The 16,484-nt window shown below is 44.1% G+C and overlaps 1 protein-coding gene and 1 non-coding gene across 2 annotated transcripts in view; both read left to right on the forward strand.

Moving 5' to 3' along the window:
* Positions 1–14,815, forward strand: part of BAG1 (BAG cochaperone 1) — a 45,431-nt gene extending 30,616 nt beyond the window's left edge. Inside the window, exon 8 of the mRNA XM_055302173.1 lies at positions 14,540–14,815. The gene's annotated coding sequence lies outside the window, so the exon portion shown is untranslated. The remainder of the gene's footprint in view (positions 1–14,539) is intronic.
* LOC129495361 (U6 spliceosomal RNA) lies at positions 11,202–11,309 on the forward strand. The gene has a single exon (XR_008661519.1). It is a non-coding gene; the product is annotated as a U6 spliceosomal RNA (small nuclear RNA).
* Positions 14,816–16,484: the final 1,669 nt, after the last annotated feature.

Below are 16,484 nucleotides of genomic sequence, written 5' to 3' on the forward strand. Positions count from 1 at the left end.
CGTAGAGTTTACTCTAAAACAAACTTTAAGGGCAGCCTGGGTGGCTCAGGGGTTTAGTGCCGCCTTTGGCCCAGGGCGTAATCCTGGAGATCCGGGATCGAGTCCCACGTTCGGCTCCCTGCAGGGAGCCTGCTTCTCCCTCTGCCTGTGTCTCTGCCTCTCTCTCTGTGTGTGTCTCTCATGGATAAATAAATAAAATCTTTTTTAAAAAATAAAAAAACTTTTTAAAAAGGCATAGCATATGGAATATGGTCAATGGTATTGTAATAGCATGATATGATGACAGACGGTAGCTATACGTGTAAGTAAAGCATGATATAGAGAGTTGTCTAATCACGATGTTGCCCACCTGAAGACGATGTAACATTGTGTGTCAACTATACTTCAATAAAATTTTTTTAAAAAGCTATGTTGTGAGATCACCACACACTCGCCAAGATGGCTAAAACAAGAAAGATAGGCAATATCAAGTATTGGCAAAGATTTGGAAAATTAAAAAAAAAAAAAAAAAAGGGATCCCTGGGTGGCGCAGTGGTTTAGCGCCTGCCTTTGGCCCAGGGCGCGATCCTGGAGATCCAGGATCGAATCCCACGTCAGGCTCCCGGTGCATGGAGCCTGCTTCTCCCTCTGCCTGTGTCTCTGCCTCTCTCTCTCTCTCTGTGACTATCATAAATAAACTAAAAAAAAAAAAATTAAAAAAAAAAAAAAAGATTTGGAGCAAGCGGAATCCTTAAGAAAACAAACCCGAAAAACCAACCTGAATTATGCCTCAATTTTGAATTGCTACCACCAGGTGGCAGTGGTGTCTAATTCCTAAGAGTTCAACTGTAAAGCTTGTGTAATGACTTAAGATTCGCAAATCATTCTATTTGTGATTGCTCTTGAAAGCATGAGACATTGTTTTGGGGGCATGTATTTTTAATTTCAATCAATAGTATCCTGCTGGAGGTTTCTTTCTGTTCCTTACTCCCCCGCCCCCCCCCCCCCCCATTCAGCACTGTGTTTTAAAGATTAGGGACGCCTGGTGGCTTAGCGGTTTGGTGCCTGCCTTCGGCCCAGGGCGTGACCCTGGAGTCTTGGAATCAAGTCCCACATTGGGCTCCCTGCGTGGGACTTGCTTCTCCCTCTGCTTGTGTCTCTGCCTCTCTCTCCTTCTGTGTCTCTCATGAATAAATGAATAAAATCTTAAAAAAAAAGATCTATGTTGTGTATATCTAGTTCGCTGCTCCTTACTGTGAGAGAATAGTCCAGTGATGGATGCCTCACTGTATCCAACACTTCAACCATCACAAATAATTTTGCGATATTTTATCCTCTTACATATCTCTTCATGGACCTGTGCAAGAGTTTCTCTAATTGCATGGCCAGGAGTGGGATCCTCCTCATCTCTACTCACTATTTATTTGTATCTTTTTATCTCCTTCTACTTAGTAAATTCCGCCAAATTTTTTGTGTTAAAACAAATTTTAAATTAGGGGAAATATTTGCTATGAGTCATTTTATTTCTACAGAGCTCTTTGCAAAACACATCCCTTTATTTGTGATGTGATTTAAGCTTACAAAATGGTATTGTTGACTAAGACTTGGACCATCATATTGATGATCACAGATTTTTCTACTATGGAATAAACTTTCCCCAATTCTTTGCTGTAAAATAGCTGAGTTTAAGCAACATCCTAAATTTTAAATTAAAGGTGATATTTCAGAACAACATTTAAAACAAGGTTTCTCAGGGCGCCTGTGTGGCTCAGTCTGTTAAGTGTCTGCCTTTGGCTCTGTCATGATCCCAGGGTCCAGGGATAGTCCCATATCGGGCTCCCTGCTCCATGGGAGTCTGCTTCTCCCCCTCTCTCTGCCTGCCACTCCCCCTGCTTGTGTTCTCTCTCTCTCTCTCTCTCTCTCTCTCTCTCTGTCAAATAAAGCAAGGTTTCTCAGTGGTGGCACTATTGACATTTTGGCCTTCTAATTCTTTGTAATAAGGAGCAGTCCTGTGCATCAGAGGATGTTTAGCACTCTCCCTGGTCACTACTTAGTAGATGCCAGTCACTCTTCTCCCCAGTTGTGACGACCAAAAATGTCTTCAGACGTTGTCAAATGTCCAATGATTGGGGTAGAGTCCCATCTAGCTGAAAACCACTAGAACCACTACTTTAAGGTAAATGAACTGTGGGATTCACTTGGGGCCTTTTTCCAGTATCTGCCTTTCTTTTTTTCCAGTTTATTTCAACCCTAATCTCAGTTACAGACTTGTTGTATGTGATCCCTTTTAAAATGTCCCCCACTTGCTTTGTGGCTATAGTAAAGCTCTTCCTGAAGATACTTACTGGAGCCCTTAGCCTTTTAGGGGACTGAGGTCCAGGCAGTCCTCCAGATTCTCTTTTCTCTGGGTTTTCTGGTCTCCTTCTCAGTCACTATGATACATCAGAGGAGAAAGAGGGAGTTCCCCGACCTGGGAATCCAGAAGAGGAAGGACAGCTCCACTGTGGTTGATATGACCTTAGAAGTTTGATGACTCAGTCTGCAAGGAGAACAAACAAGGAAGTCTCTCTTTCAGCTCTCATATCCTCTCTTCTCACAAGGAGCTATTATCTCTAGCTCTCCCATATAACTTAGTTTTTATCTACAATCCTTAGATGAATACTCCGGGTGACGACCGTCCCTGTATTTCTCAGCACTCTAACCCTATTAGATGCTTCTGAGGAAAGTTTTCTGTGGTCAAATAAGTAATGGTCATCTTGCCTACTGGATCCCTCTCTTGGACACTGCCAATGACCATCAGTTTATTAAAGGCTTTGAGAAGCTCTTTAGATGTCTATCCTTTTTCCTTTTTTTAAGATTTTATTTTTAGGGGGACTATGGGTGGCTCAGTCAGTTAAGTGTCTGTCTTTGGCTCAGGTCATGATCCCACAGTCCTGGAATCAAGCCCCACATGGGGCTCCCTGCTCAGCAGGGGAGTCTGCTTCTCCCTCTCTCTCTGCTGCTCTGCCTGCTTGGGCTCTCTCACTCTCTCTCTCAAAATCTTGAAGATTTTATTTATTTATTCACAAGAGACACACACACAGAGGCGGAGACATAGGCAGAGGGAGAAGCAGGCTCCGTGTAGGGAGCCTGATGTGAGACTCGATCCCAGGACCTGGGGATCACGACCTGAGCCAAAGGCAGATGCTTAACCACTGGCCCACCCAGGTGCCCCTACATAAAATCTTTTAAATAAATTTTTTATTTTTAGGGACGCCTGCGTGGCTCAGTCAGTTGAACGTTGAACTCTTGGTTTTGCCTCAGGTTATGATCTGAGGGTCATGGGATGGAACCCTGTATGGGGCTCTGTGCTCATTAAGGAGCCTGCTCGAAATTCTCTCTCCCTATCTCTTTGCCCCTCCCACCATTCACATGCTCTCTATAAATAAATAAATAAATAAATAAATAAATAAATAAATAAAATAAATCTTAAAAAATATATTTTATTTTTAAGTAATCCCTAAGTAAGTTGGCTTTACTATGTTTTCCACACTCCAAGGACACCATTCGTACCCTATGCATGTTGTTCCTCAAGGACAGGGCTAGTTCTGGTTCAACTTGTTTCTCAGCAGCCCACTACAGTGGCCCAACCTAACCCTGACTGGAAGACTAAGAACTTCCCATATCTCCACAGCAGTGTTCAGGACAACTGGATTCATTGTAGGAACCCCATTCCTACAGGTAGACCTCATCAGAGCGTTTCCTGCCTCACCACTCCTACTTTTTTTTTTCTGAAGATTTAATTTATTTATTTAAGAGAGGGAAAGAGAGAGAGAGAGAGAGAGAGAAAGCATGACCAGGGGAAGGGGCAGAGGGAGAAGGAGAAGCAGGCTCCCACTGAGTAGGGAGCCTGTTGTGGGACTCAATTCCAGGACCCTGGGATCATGATTTGAGCGGAAAGCAGAGACCAACGGAGCCACACAGGTGCCCCTCCCACTCTTTTTTGAAGAAAGAGTTAACTCAGAGAGTGATGTGCTGAGGTTTCCGACACTAATCAGGCCAACGCATATGTGGAGGCAAATTCCTTGGCTGGGACTTACCAGGGTCAGTCTGACTTGTTTCTGATAGGGAATAGAACATGATGTATGTGTTCTCTTAAAAAAACAAATAAAATTCTGGCTGCAAAAGTAATTCATGCTCATTGCAGAAAAATTAAAAAATAAAGAGAAATGTAAAGGAAAAATAAATACCCTAATCCCACTACATAAAGGCAACGTTACATTTTGGTGAATTCCTTAGAAGTTTTTTTTCCCTATGCATGTATGTGTACATATTTGACATAGTTGTAATCAAGTTGACTATAAGTTCCATGCTTTACTTTTTCACTTGACAGTACATGATAAGCTCTTACTCATTACAATTTGCTGTAATCCTCATTAATATTCCATTGTATCCATCTATCATTTAGTTAACCATGTCTCTGTAGTGCTGACAGATTTATATCACACTTCAACTGGGATTGTGCAGAAAATCTGTGATTTCTATGTTCTTTAGTTGACCGAGCTTTCTGCATAACTTCTCACCCACTTAATAAGGAAAATTAGCCACAGGTCTAACTAAAGAATATTCTAAGATATATATTATATATGTATATATTAGAGAAAGTGGGAGATGGGGAAGAGGGAAAGAGCAAGACAGAGAGGTAGAGACATAAACAGAGGGAGAAGCAGGCTCCTCTCAGGGACCCTGATTTGGGACCCAATCCCCAGACCTGGGATCACATCCTGAACCCAAGGCAGATGCTCAACTGCTGAGCCACCCAAGTGTCCCAAGAGGAAGAGAGAGAGAGAGAGAGAGTGAACCTTAAGTAGACTTATGACCCTTAGATCATGACCTGAGCTGAAATCAAGAGTTGGATGCTTAACCCACTGGTCCACCCAGGCGCTCCTAAGAAATAATTTAAATAGCCTGCCTTTTAAGGCTCTTATCTTACTACATGATCCTATTCTGCATGGCAGAAACTCCAGTCTTTCTCTTTGCAAGGCTTCTGTAATAACTTCTAATCCCTAGTCTCCCCTCCTCATGGATGCTGAAACTCCCAAGGTTTCAGCAGAAAACAGAAGATTTACTTGATGTGTCACTGAAGAGTTTAATGAAGGGACTCTTTACAAAAGTGCCAGCAAAGCTAAGGTAACAAATAAGAAATGACAAAGCACTCAGGACTAGAGATGTAGGAGGACATTACCACCCCTAGTCCTGAAGGAGAGACAGTAAAAGCTACACCTGTGGGAGAGAGGAGGCATGCAGCTATTGGCTCCCTGTGGTCTGGCTGAAAGGGAGCCAGGGGAGTGATCACTCTGACACCTCTCCACCTGCCCTCAGATCTCTTCCCAGTGCCACCCATTAGCTGAACTGAAGTGGAAGGCAGAGGAATAAGTATTCCACAGAGGTTAATCTCCCAGCACAGAGAACAGGTAGGAAACAGTAGATAGTAGATTTGAAGGGGTAGATGGAGATAACCACTCCATGTGATTTGTGCAGAAGAGGGAAAAGGTGAAAGAAAAAAAGCACATTAATAATTTTCCAAACATATCTGTTATTGGGCTTTCAAGTTGTTTCTCTTTTTTGCTTTTATAAATAATCTTATTTCAAAAGGGGACATCTCCCAAACTCTAAATGTTCTAACGAAATTAATATATCATGAGAGGAGGTGCAATGTTTCTCAGAGTCAGATTACCTTAGTTAAGTCTCTTTGGAGCTGAGATGGAGCATCCAGGGCAGGACTTCCTACTGCCACTCCCAGGGCTGAGATCTGGACCTTTTTGGGAAGGATGTGGCTGTGGTTCATTGGACAGTAGAGACACCACTATGGTGCCGCACTAGCAGAATGCGTTTGGGAGGTGTTCACTGGAGTCATTCCTCTACAAAAGGGAGTAGAGTGGAGTGCCGGGGGAAGTTGCTGGCCTATGGAGGATGCTGGCCCCCCATGCACGGCAGGAGCTGATGCTAAAGAAACCATATGTCGTTCAGGAACTTGATACTAGATAAGTCACTTGCATTGCAAGAGCTGGATACTGGAGAAGTTGCCCATGCTGTAGGAGTCAATTGCCACTCCGGGGCTTGTTGAACCAAGCACACTTGATCAGGAAAGAAAATTCCTCGTACAATGTCTCTCCAGTGCCCTCTACTGACAAAACTTTACATTTGTCAGCTAGCAAAAAAATTTGAGATGAACTGCTATATTTTTGTAGAGTAGACAATGAAGGCTGAATTTGGAGCCAAGAGGCAATAAATTAATCATGAGCACAATCCCAAGGCATATGTCCAGAGAAGGGATGATGATTGGTCCATCTGGTTGCCAGCCCGGATTGGTCAGTCACTTGTGTTGAGAATGGAACTGCATTAATAAAAAGAGAAGCAGTGAGCATGGGAAGGAAGGTGCAAGAAAACAAAGCGGTCATAGGCAGCCTCTGCTCTCTAAGGAAGAGAAACTAGCATTTCAGTCACTAGAGAAATAGTCTGTCCTATAAGTCATGGATACTTCATCAAGCCTTACCGTGGCTTGAAAAATACTCAAGAGTACCCATTCCCCTTTATTTATTTTTAAAGATTTTATTTATTTATTTGAGAGAAAGAGGGAGGGAGCACGAGTAGAGAAGAAAGGAAGAAGCAGGCTCTCCACTGAGCAGAGAATTCAAGGCAGGGCTCGATCCCAGGACCCTGGGGGGACATGACCTGAGCTTAAAGGAAGACACTTAACCAACTGAGCCACCCAGGTGCCCCCCATTTCCTTTTATTCAGACATGCAGCTCACCAAGAAATCTTCTGATTTTTCTTACCACCTACCCCAATATCAGCTGAGGGACTGATCTTGGGCAGTGAGTACACATATTCTGCTATCTAGGAGGGAATATCATCCACTGTGATCTAATAGATTGGCCTTTGATGGCTGTATAAATAAGCCTTGAGTGGTATTTTTTTAAGATTTTATTTATTTAAAAAAAGATTTTATTTATTTATTCGAGAGAGAGAGAGAGAGAGAGAGAGAGAGAGGCAGAGACACAGGCAGAGGGAGAAGCAGGCTCCATGCAGGGAGCCCAATGTGGGACTTCATCCTGGGTCTCCAGGGTCACGCCCTGGGCTGAAGGCAGCACTAAACCGCTGAGCCACCCGGGCTACCCAAAATTTTGTTTTCTTTACATCTCTCTTTTTTTTTTTAAGGATTTTTATTTTTTTATTTTTTATTTTTTATTTTATTTTTTTATTTTTTTATTTTTTTTTTTATTTATGATAGTCATACAGAGAGAGAGAGAGGCAGAGACACAGGCAGAGGGAGAAGCAGGCTCCATGTACCGGGAGCCCGACGTGGGATTCGATCCTGGGTCTCCAGGATCGCGCCCTGGGCCAAAGGCAGGCGCCAAACCACTGAGCCACCCAGGGATCCCCCTTTTTAAGGATTTTAAAAAAGATTCTATTTATTTATTCGTGAGAGAGAGAGAGAGAGAGAGAGAAAGAGAGGCAGAGACACACACAGGCCCCATGCAGGGAGCCCGACATGGGACTTGATCCCGGGTCTCCAGGATCAGGTCCTGGGCTAAAGGCAGCACTAAACCACTGAGCCATCCAGGCTGCCCTCTTTACATCTCTTTAGTTAGTATTAATGTTAGATATTCATGCTCCCAAGAGGCATTCAATCCTCTTGCCCTCTTCTGAGAGTCATGTCTTCAAGTCCTTCACAATTGAGATGAATTTTATTTCGATCTCTGGAGAATTTCATGTCCCAGATTCTTCATTCTGTCCTCTTTTAGATGGAAGGGAGCTCTTCTCCCACCTCTAACTCCTTTGGAAATTCCCTTCTGAATTCAAGTGTCTTTGGTGTAGGAGGACTGGGCTTGGGTGGCTGTGAGCTTTGAGCTTCGATGAGAATGGAAACAAGTGTATGAAGCCTGCAACGCAGGTTGAGTTTCATCCCTGGGTGAAGAGTCTTTAGAGGGAAGGAATTGGTCTGTATATAGTTTTCTTTTCACTCTCCATTTTTAAATACCCCAGAGAGACCCTGGGTGTTTTTCTTTTCCTTATTTGACTCAAATTGAGTCTTTAAATAAACTATGCTCCTCTTAGGAGCCTAAGACACATATTTAGAGGAAATGTGTCATTGAAAATGCTATTTTGAAGTCATGCAGTAAATTATCAGAGCAGGAATCTCCCCACCCCCCTCTGAGCTCTGTGCCTTCTTTGCCTCTGGGGTAAGAGAAAAACTTTCTTTTCTTTCCTCTCCTCCTCCTTTTGCCTTCTAAAACTGACACAGAGAATATGGCTTGCCCCGAGAAACTTGCAGGTGGTGAGCAGATGGCAAGTATGAGGCAGTTGTGTGTGTTGAAGTAAGTGTGGGATGTGTGGGGATGCAAGAGGTAATAGTAACTCATTCATGTGGGGAGTGGGGCTCAGCAATGGTAATCAAGGGAGCTTTAGGGAAGAGGGGCCATTGATGGTCACCTTAAATGATAGACAGGGTTTGGAAATATAGCAAAGGAGTCAGCTAGGTTTCTATTGGTTTCCACTCCTGTCTCACTGATATCACCAGGAATCCTAGTTCCCCATGTTGCTGCCAGAGACAGTCATCCATCCATCCACCCATCCATTCCTCCATCCATGCATATATACATTCATACAACTGACATTCGATCCTCCTTCCAATGATCCTTCCATCTTTCCATCCATTTTTACACTATCTACAAAAGCCCTACTCTCTGTAGCATGCTGAAGGCACAAATATTAATAAAACAAGATTCTAGCTTTCAAGGTGCACATAGTCTAATGGTTAGCTGAACAACCTAAAAATAGATAACAATACAGTGCAGTAAGTGTATCCTATAGGAGTTTGTTTAAAGCATGCCTATATAATTGTCTCTTGCCCAAAAGGCCTTTTCTGATCACCCAGTCTGAAAAAGGTTCTAATTACTCTTGCTTTTCATAATATTTTTTAAATTTTTCTTTAAGGCATTTACCACAATTTGTTACTATATATGTACTTAATAGTATGTTTATTTGCTTAATATCTGTCTTCCCCTGTTGACTGGAAGCTCCATGGGGGTAAGTTCTATGCTTGCTTTGCTCATTATTGAGTATTTAACATGTGGTCTATGCATAGCATACTGCAAGCCTGTAGGAGATATGAGCAAATGAATTAATAAATAAGCACTGATCATACCCAGGAATGATCGTTTCTTGCACTAAACCAATGGTTCTCAAAGTGTGATCCTGGGACACACAGCATCATTACTTACTAGAAACGAAAATTCTTTTTTTTTTTTTTTAATTTTATTTATTTATCCATCAGGGACACACACACACACACACACACACACACAGAGGCATAGACACAGGCAGAGGGAGAAGCGGGCTCCATGCAGGGAGCCTGACATCAGACTGGATCCCTGGTCTCCAGGATCACACCCTGGGCTGAAGGCAGTGCTAAACCGCTGGAGCCACCCAGGCTGCCCTAAAAATGAAAATTCTTAACTCCACCTGTTGGTTCACAGACTAGCCTCATACATAGAAGGAAGAGACCTAAAAAAGAGGCCGATCACTCCAGATTGGCAGGTGGCCGGTTTAATAAGCAAGGGAACTTACTCACAAGGCTTGGCTTTTTTGGCCACAAAAGAGGTACATTTTTGCACCTACCTGCCTAATCTTAAAAGTTTATATAGTAGTCTTAACTGGGTTCAGCCATGTCTTCAGTCCAGTTGGTCTCAACAGCATGATATTCTCTCAAAGCTACGTCCATGGAACGGCTCCCATGGTGGGAAAGTAGGTAGAGTGTACATTCCAAAGACAGGGAAGGGGGTGAGGAGCCTTCCATTGCCCAGGGCCTGCTTGAGGGTCAACCAGTAGTCATGTCTTCTCAGTTACCTCTTTCTACAGCACCCAAGACCAGAATTAGAACCAGAAACTTGGGAATGAGCAATCTACTTAAAAGCCTTGTGGGTGATTTTGATGCCCGCTAAAATTTGTGAACACTATACTAAATTAATAAATGGTAATTCTAGGGCCACCTGGGTGGCTTAGTGGTTGAGCCTCTGCCTTCAGCTCAGATCATGATCCCAGGGTCCTGGGATCGAGTCCTGCATCAGGCTCCCCACAGGGAGCCTGCTTCTCCCTCTGCCTATGTCTCTGCCTCTCTGTGTGTGTCTCTCATGAGTAAATAAAATCTTAAAAAAAAAAAAAAAGGTAATTCTAGTCTACTTTTGACATCTATAGATTTTAGCGCAGAGACAAGCAATTGTGTCTGGATTGGGGAATATTTCATGGAGAAAGTGATATTTTCAAGGAAGCCTTGGGCTAGAAAAGCCAGAGAAAGGCAATTCAGGCAGAGAACTGTATAACCAAAGGCATGGATTAGCCTGGCCTTTGAAGGGAACTATAAGTAGTTCTGCATGGCAGGGAAGGGCATGAGATAAGGATGGAGATGTAAGCAGGGGTCCTGAATGCTAAGTTTCAAATGAGGAGTTAACAAGTACTCCATTTCCCCTCCCTACAGCTGTCCTGACAGGTCTGAGTCAGACTTCCCTGGACTCACTTCCCACCCCTTCCTCTCCTCCCTTCCCCTGGGAGTGAGACAGCTTGGCTCTCAGACCAATCCCACCCCACCCTCCCTGACCAGCCCACTGATGTCAGCTTGGTGGAGTGTGTCTGGTTTGAGCTTTGGAACCAGGCCTAGTCACCTCCCTCACAGCTCCTGGCTTTATGGGAAAGCCCAGCATGCTGGTATGCTCAAGTAGCTCTTTGAGGGCTTCCAGAGCTCAAGAGAAAGAATCTCTTCCTCTGGAGACATCTTGCTCAGGGGAGGGGAAGAATAGTATCAGAGCCAGGGTTTCTCAGGACCCAGGATTACATCATACCACCTTCTGGGGACTGGCTCCAGGCCCTCTCCTTGCCTGGTGATTCACAGCAGGCCTGGTCTCTAGGGTTCTCAATCCAATTGTGCTTAGAGGTGATGGAGCGGATAACAGCCTTAATGACAATAGGTACTGTGTATCCAGCACTTAGTGTGTTGGTGCTATGAGTCACCTACACCTTGTAGCAATTTTATGCAACTGATAATATTTTTCAATGCCATTTTTAGAATTCATAGGTAATATAACCAATCTGCATCATGGTTTCATAATATTAAACCAAAAAAATGCTGTAACCAATTTAAAGGAGGAAATAAAAGGTATCTAAAATACAAGAATATATATTCTGTGCTTGCTTGGGCAGCACAGAAACTAAAATTGGAGCGATACAGAGATGATTAGCATGCCCCCTGTGCAAGGACAACATGTAAATCTGTGAAGGTTCAATATGGAAATGCTATTTCCCCAACTGACCCCAACTGACAGGTATGATGAAGCAGCCCTTCCCTGTGAATGGGTAACAACTCTGAATGCATACTGATGCAGATATGTTACACCATTGGCTCCAGTACCACCAGCACCGTTGCCACTCAGTTATGCCTTCTGCAGTGGTTAGCTCTCCTGCTAAAGTTCCAAAGAAAACAGAGTCCAGTCTTCCCTTGACTGACATGGTACCCTGCTGTCTTTCGCTTCCCCCTCCAGATCCATTCTCCCCCACTTCTCTGCCCTGCTCTTGGCCCTGGGAGCCTGACACACCAACCACACTCATGCCCTCTGATTTCCTGTTGGGTCTGGCCACTGAAAGCCCTGACAGGAAATGGAGTGAGGGAGGAAAGGGAGCTTGGGGTTTTTATCCTTCTGCCTACCTTCCTGTCTATATCCCTCATCCTAGGATCACTGCTGTTGTCAAGGTGGCTATAGTGGGTTGAATGAGGGCCCCCAAAAGCTATGTCTGTGGGACAACTTGATACGGTGGAGGCTGGTGGTCCTGGCAGTGAAAGAATTCACTCAAGGCAGAACAAAGGAGATAGAGGTTCATTGAATACACTGCAAGGGAACAGTGGGCAGGACAGCAGAGGAGACTGTCTGCCAGGGGGCAGTGTTTGGGGGGCTGTAGTTAAGAGGCGATTAAGGGAGGAAGGTGAGGGGGGTATGGGAAAGTATGGGATTTTGGGATTTTCCTTTTCTGGAACCTGTGCTTGGGTGTAAGTAGAGCATCAGCTAGGGCTATGGATATTTTGATGTAGGTCACCTGACTGGCCTGTTTGCATTCAGCCCAGTGGTCACTATGGGCCCTTTTACCTTACTCAGGTTTCCATTGCTCAAGTGTGTTGCCTAGAAGTGACCTCTACAATGCTGACATCCTAACTTCTAGAACCTGTGGATGTAACCTTATTTGGAGAGAGGATCTTTGCGGATGTAATTAAGGCTCTTCAGATGTGATCACCCTAGATGATTAGGGTGGACTCTAAATCCAATGACAAGGGCAGCCTGGGTGGCTCAGCGGTTTGGCGCTGCCTTCAGCCCAGGGCCTGATCTTGGAGACCCGGGATTGAGTCCCACGTCTGGCTTCCTGCATGGAGCCTGCTTCTCCCTCTGCCTGTGTCTCTGCCTCTCTCTCTCTCTCTCTCTCTCATGAATAAATAAATAAAATCTTTAAAAAAATAAATAAAATGACAAGTGTCTTTGTACAAGACAGAAGGGAAGACACAAAGAAGAGGAAATGGCCATGTATAGACGGAAGCAGAGACTGGAGTGATACAGTCAACCAAGGAACACCGAGAGCCACCCAAAGCTGGAAGGGGTCATGAAGGATTCTCCCCCAGGGCCTTTGAAGATACTGTGACCCTGCCATGGCCTTGATTTCAGACTTTGGGCCTTGAGAATTGTGAGAATAGTTTTCTGTTTTTTTAAGCCACCAAGGTTGTGGTAATCTGTTGTGGCAGCCCAGGGGATCTAATCATCTCAGCAACACTTCTTCCCTCTCAGGTTCTGGGCATCTCGCCTTCCCTCACACCTTGGTTATAGTGGTGGTGACAGCTGCACCGCTGCTGGACCTGGGTATCTGCCCTATCTTGTCTGGCTCCCCCACACCTGTCCACACCTTTGTAACTAGTCATTTTGCAAATTAACCCCTCCCTGAATTATCTTAACTTGAGTGTGCTGATTTCCTGTCAGGGCCCTGACAGCTACACTAGTAAATACATTCCTGGAACATTCCGTAGATACTAAAACCATGCGAAAATACTTTGTGTTTCTTTGTAAAACAGAGTTTAGTTTCTAGGCTCACATAATTGTAATGTTGGATAGATAAATGTCCAGTGGACCATGTAAAAGCTGAGGGGGGGGGCGGGGATGCAAGTGACAGCTTGTCATTGTGTAGGAGTGTCCTAAGCATCACAAGGCACATAGTATCACTAGTTAGAAGAGTTCTACAATCACTGTTACAACCAAACCTGACCTTATAATTTCTGTGACATCATTCTGTTGAGAACCACTGATTATGTAATATCTTATTTAAACCCTATAACCACATTTTGATTGGGTACCATCTCTATTTTACATATGTGGAAATAGGCTCAAAGAGACAAAGAAACATTTTTTGGTCTGTCTTGGTGTGTGTGTGGGGCAGTCTGCGTTCAGACTCAGATATGACTCGATTTAAGGCTTGTGTTCCTAATTGCAAAGCTCTACTGCCCCTTTGTAGTTTGGGTGTTTGTCAGGGTCAAAGGGCAGAGACAGTGCTGGAGGAGATCAAGTCTAACTCTTCATAGGGGCACCTGGGTGGCACAGTCAGTTAAGTGTTCACCTCTTGGTTTCAGCTCAGGTCCCTATCTCAGGATCATGAGATCAAGCCTCAAGTGGAGTCTGCTTTAAGACTCTCTCTCCCTCTCCCTTGCCCCTCCCACCCTATTCTTTCTCTCTTTCTCAAATAAATAAATAAATATTAAAAAAAAAAAGTCTTGGGACGTCTGGGTGGTTCAGTGGTTGGGCGTCTGTCTTTGGCTCAGGGCGTGATCCTGGTCCCAGGATCAAGTCCCTCGTCGGGCTCCCTGCAAGGAGAATGCTTCTCCCTCTTCTGTGTCTCTGCCCCTCTCTGTGTGTCTCTCATGAATAAATAAATAAAATATTTTAAAAAAAGAGTCTAACTCATCATAGAGAAGACGGGCTCTGTCAATGGTGTGCCAGTCTGTGAATGCTATGCTATATGTAGTAATATATAACCTCAAAATCTCAGTGGCTTCACACAGTAAAGAGTTATTTCTTGCATTAGTAAAGTCCAGTGAAGATCTTGGTGACTCCTGGGCAGCTCTCCTCCAAATCAGAGATTTGGCTTTCCTCTATTAGGAGGTTTTGCCATCTTAGAACCTTTTGTTTCCAGCCTCACAGGTGCAGGACAGAGGGTGTGGAAGATAACCTGGAATACTTTATGGGCAAATGTGAAAATGGCATGCTTTTCTTCTACTTTCCTCCTATTGCCTGAACTCAGTCATATAGTCCATGTCTAGATGCAAGGGGCCTAGGAAATGTAGTTTACATCTAGTGAACACAGCATTGTCTCTGCAAAAGAGTTGTCAAGCTCTTCCAGTCCCTATATCAAGCATAAGGAAGAGAAACTTAAGTTCAAGTGTTGTCTTTGCTATTGATGTGCTAAATGACTACCATCATATCCTGTCCCTTTTTAGGGCATCAATTTCCTTATTTGTCAGATGATTTTGGAAGCTCATCCCTCATTGCTACATGATGGACAGATGTAAGAGGAGAAGTAGAGCACTGGTTGGAAGAAATCCTGGAGAGAGCTTCTCCCACCTGAGGTCTGATTTGCGCAACAGCCCTTCCAACTCCACCTACCACCTTCTGCAGCCTGGAAAGCCCAGCAGATTCACCTGGTTGTTGAGAAGGCCCTCCCTGCGAAGCTTAAGTGCCTGTGCTATCTCTGAATGCTGGTATTGTTGGGGAAGAAGCGTTTTGGGGAATGAATAAAGAGTTGGAAGCTATATAGTAGAATCTACCAGAGAACTCTGGCAATGGCCCTGAAGGCATCTGCAGTGGCCTCAGAGATCCAGGCATTAATCCAACGAGATGCTGGAGTTGTGGCTGAGGAGCAGGGGCTGTGTGTGTTGGGGAGCTGATGCTCACTCCAATGGACATCACTGTTTGGTCTGCCCCAAACCTCTCTTCCAGGAATCAACTTTCCCATACCAAAACTACAAGGTTGCAATGGGAACTGCTATGTTTTACAATATGACCCTGGTCCCTGGTCACTTGCCTGGTTCAGGTGAGGCAATTGACCCATACTGGAACAATATTTTTTCTGCTTGGATTTTTTTTCCCTTGGGATTTTGAAGAGCTAGAGATAAGAGAGGAAGAGCTATCTTAATTTCTCCCCTGCTGATTGGTCCAATAACATATAACTCTGAGGTTCTCTTGACAACCATATTTTCCTCACTGTGTAAAAGTAGCAAGCAGGAGAAACTTGTCTGATGAGAGAACAAAAGATGAGGAGACTTCCAGGGGCATGTGAGTTTCTGGTTCTGCTCCATTCCTGAAGCCAGGCTGTAATCTAGTCCCTTGTCTCGTCTCTAGTTCCATATCATTATAATTCACTTTCTTCCTGATAGTGCAGGTGGATTTTTGTTATTTACAATTCAAAAGGCTAAAGAATCATGTGAACTTTCTTACCAGATACATTTATTCATTCAAATACATCCTTCTGGTTCAACTACTATGTTCAGGTACCATGCAAGGTGCTGAAAATCCAATGATGAATAGGATAGACATAGTATTTACCCTAAAGGACCTTATACTTGGAGGTGGGATAAAAGGCTAGGGGGGGGGTAGCCCTGGAACAAGTACTATACAGGTAAAATCCAGGTTTATGAGAACATGTAACAAGATTGTGAGGACATATAAGCTGAAAACTGAAGGAATGAGCAGGAGTGGAGTGGAATGGGTTGGGAATTAGGACATAAAGGAGGGAGAGCATCCCAGTCCTGAAGAAGAGCATGAATGAATGATTACTCTATCATGAAGTCAGCATCTTCTGGAGAGAAAGAAACACTGGATTAAGGGTCCTGATTTCTCACCTGCCCCTACTTTGGGCCCTCAGCTAATATGCAGGTAAGAAGACTCTTTCCTTTTGCCAGGAAAGCAGCCCAGCAAGGATCACGCCTTCTTGTCCAAACTCTTCTGTTCCTTGTTGAGATATTGCAAGGGGAGAAACACAAAATGCTCCCTTTCATTCATTCCCCTTTTTGGTAGAGAATTGCTAGATTTCATCCTAATAGCCATCATCCTCACCTTCCTTACTCCTATGTTGGGGGCTGCAGTGTGGCTGGCTAATAACACCACATTTCCCAATGTGGAGGGATGGCTAATGAGAAGTCAGTGGAAGTGATTGAGTAGGTTTTTGTGTGTTTTTTTTTTTAAGATTTTATTCATTTATTCATGAGAGACACAAAGAGAGAGGCAGAGACACAGGCAGAGAGAGAAGCAGATTCCCCACAGGGAGCCTGATGCGGAACTTGATGGGATCACAACCTGAGCTGAAGGCAGATGCTCAACCACTGAGCCACCTAGGCATTTAGGTAGGGTTTTCAGAAAGTTGTTTAAAGGGTTCACTTAGCTAGC

The sequence above is a fragment of the Nyctereutes procyonoides genome, unplaced genomic scaffold (assembly GCF_905146905.1).
Source record: "Nyctereutes procyonoides isolate TBG_1078 unplaced genomic scaffold, NYPRO_anot_genome, whole genome shotgun sequence".
NCBI lineage: Eukaryota > Metazoa > Chordata > Mammalia > Carnivora > Canidae > Nyctereutes > Nyctereutes procyonoides.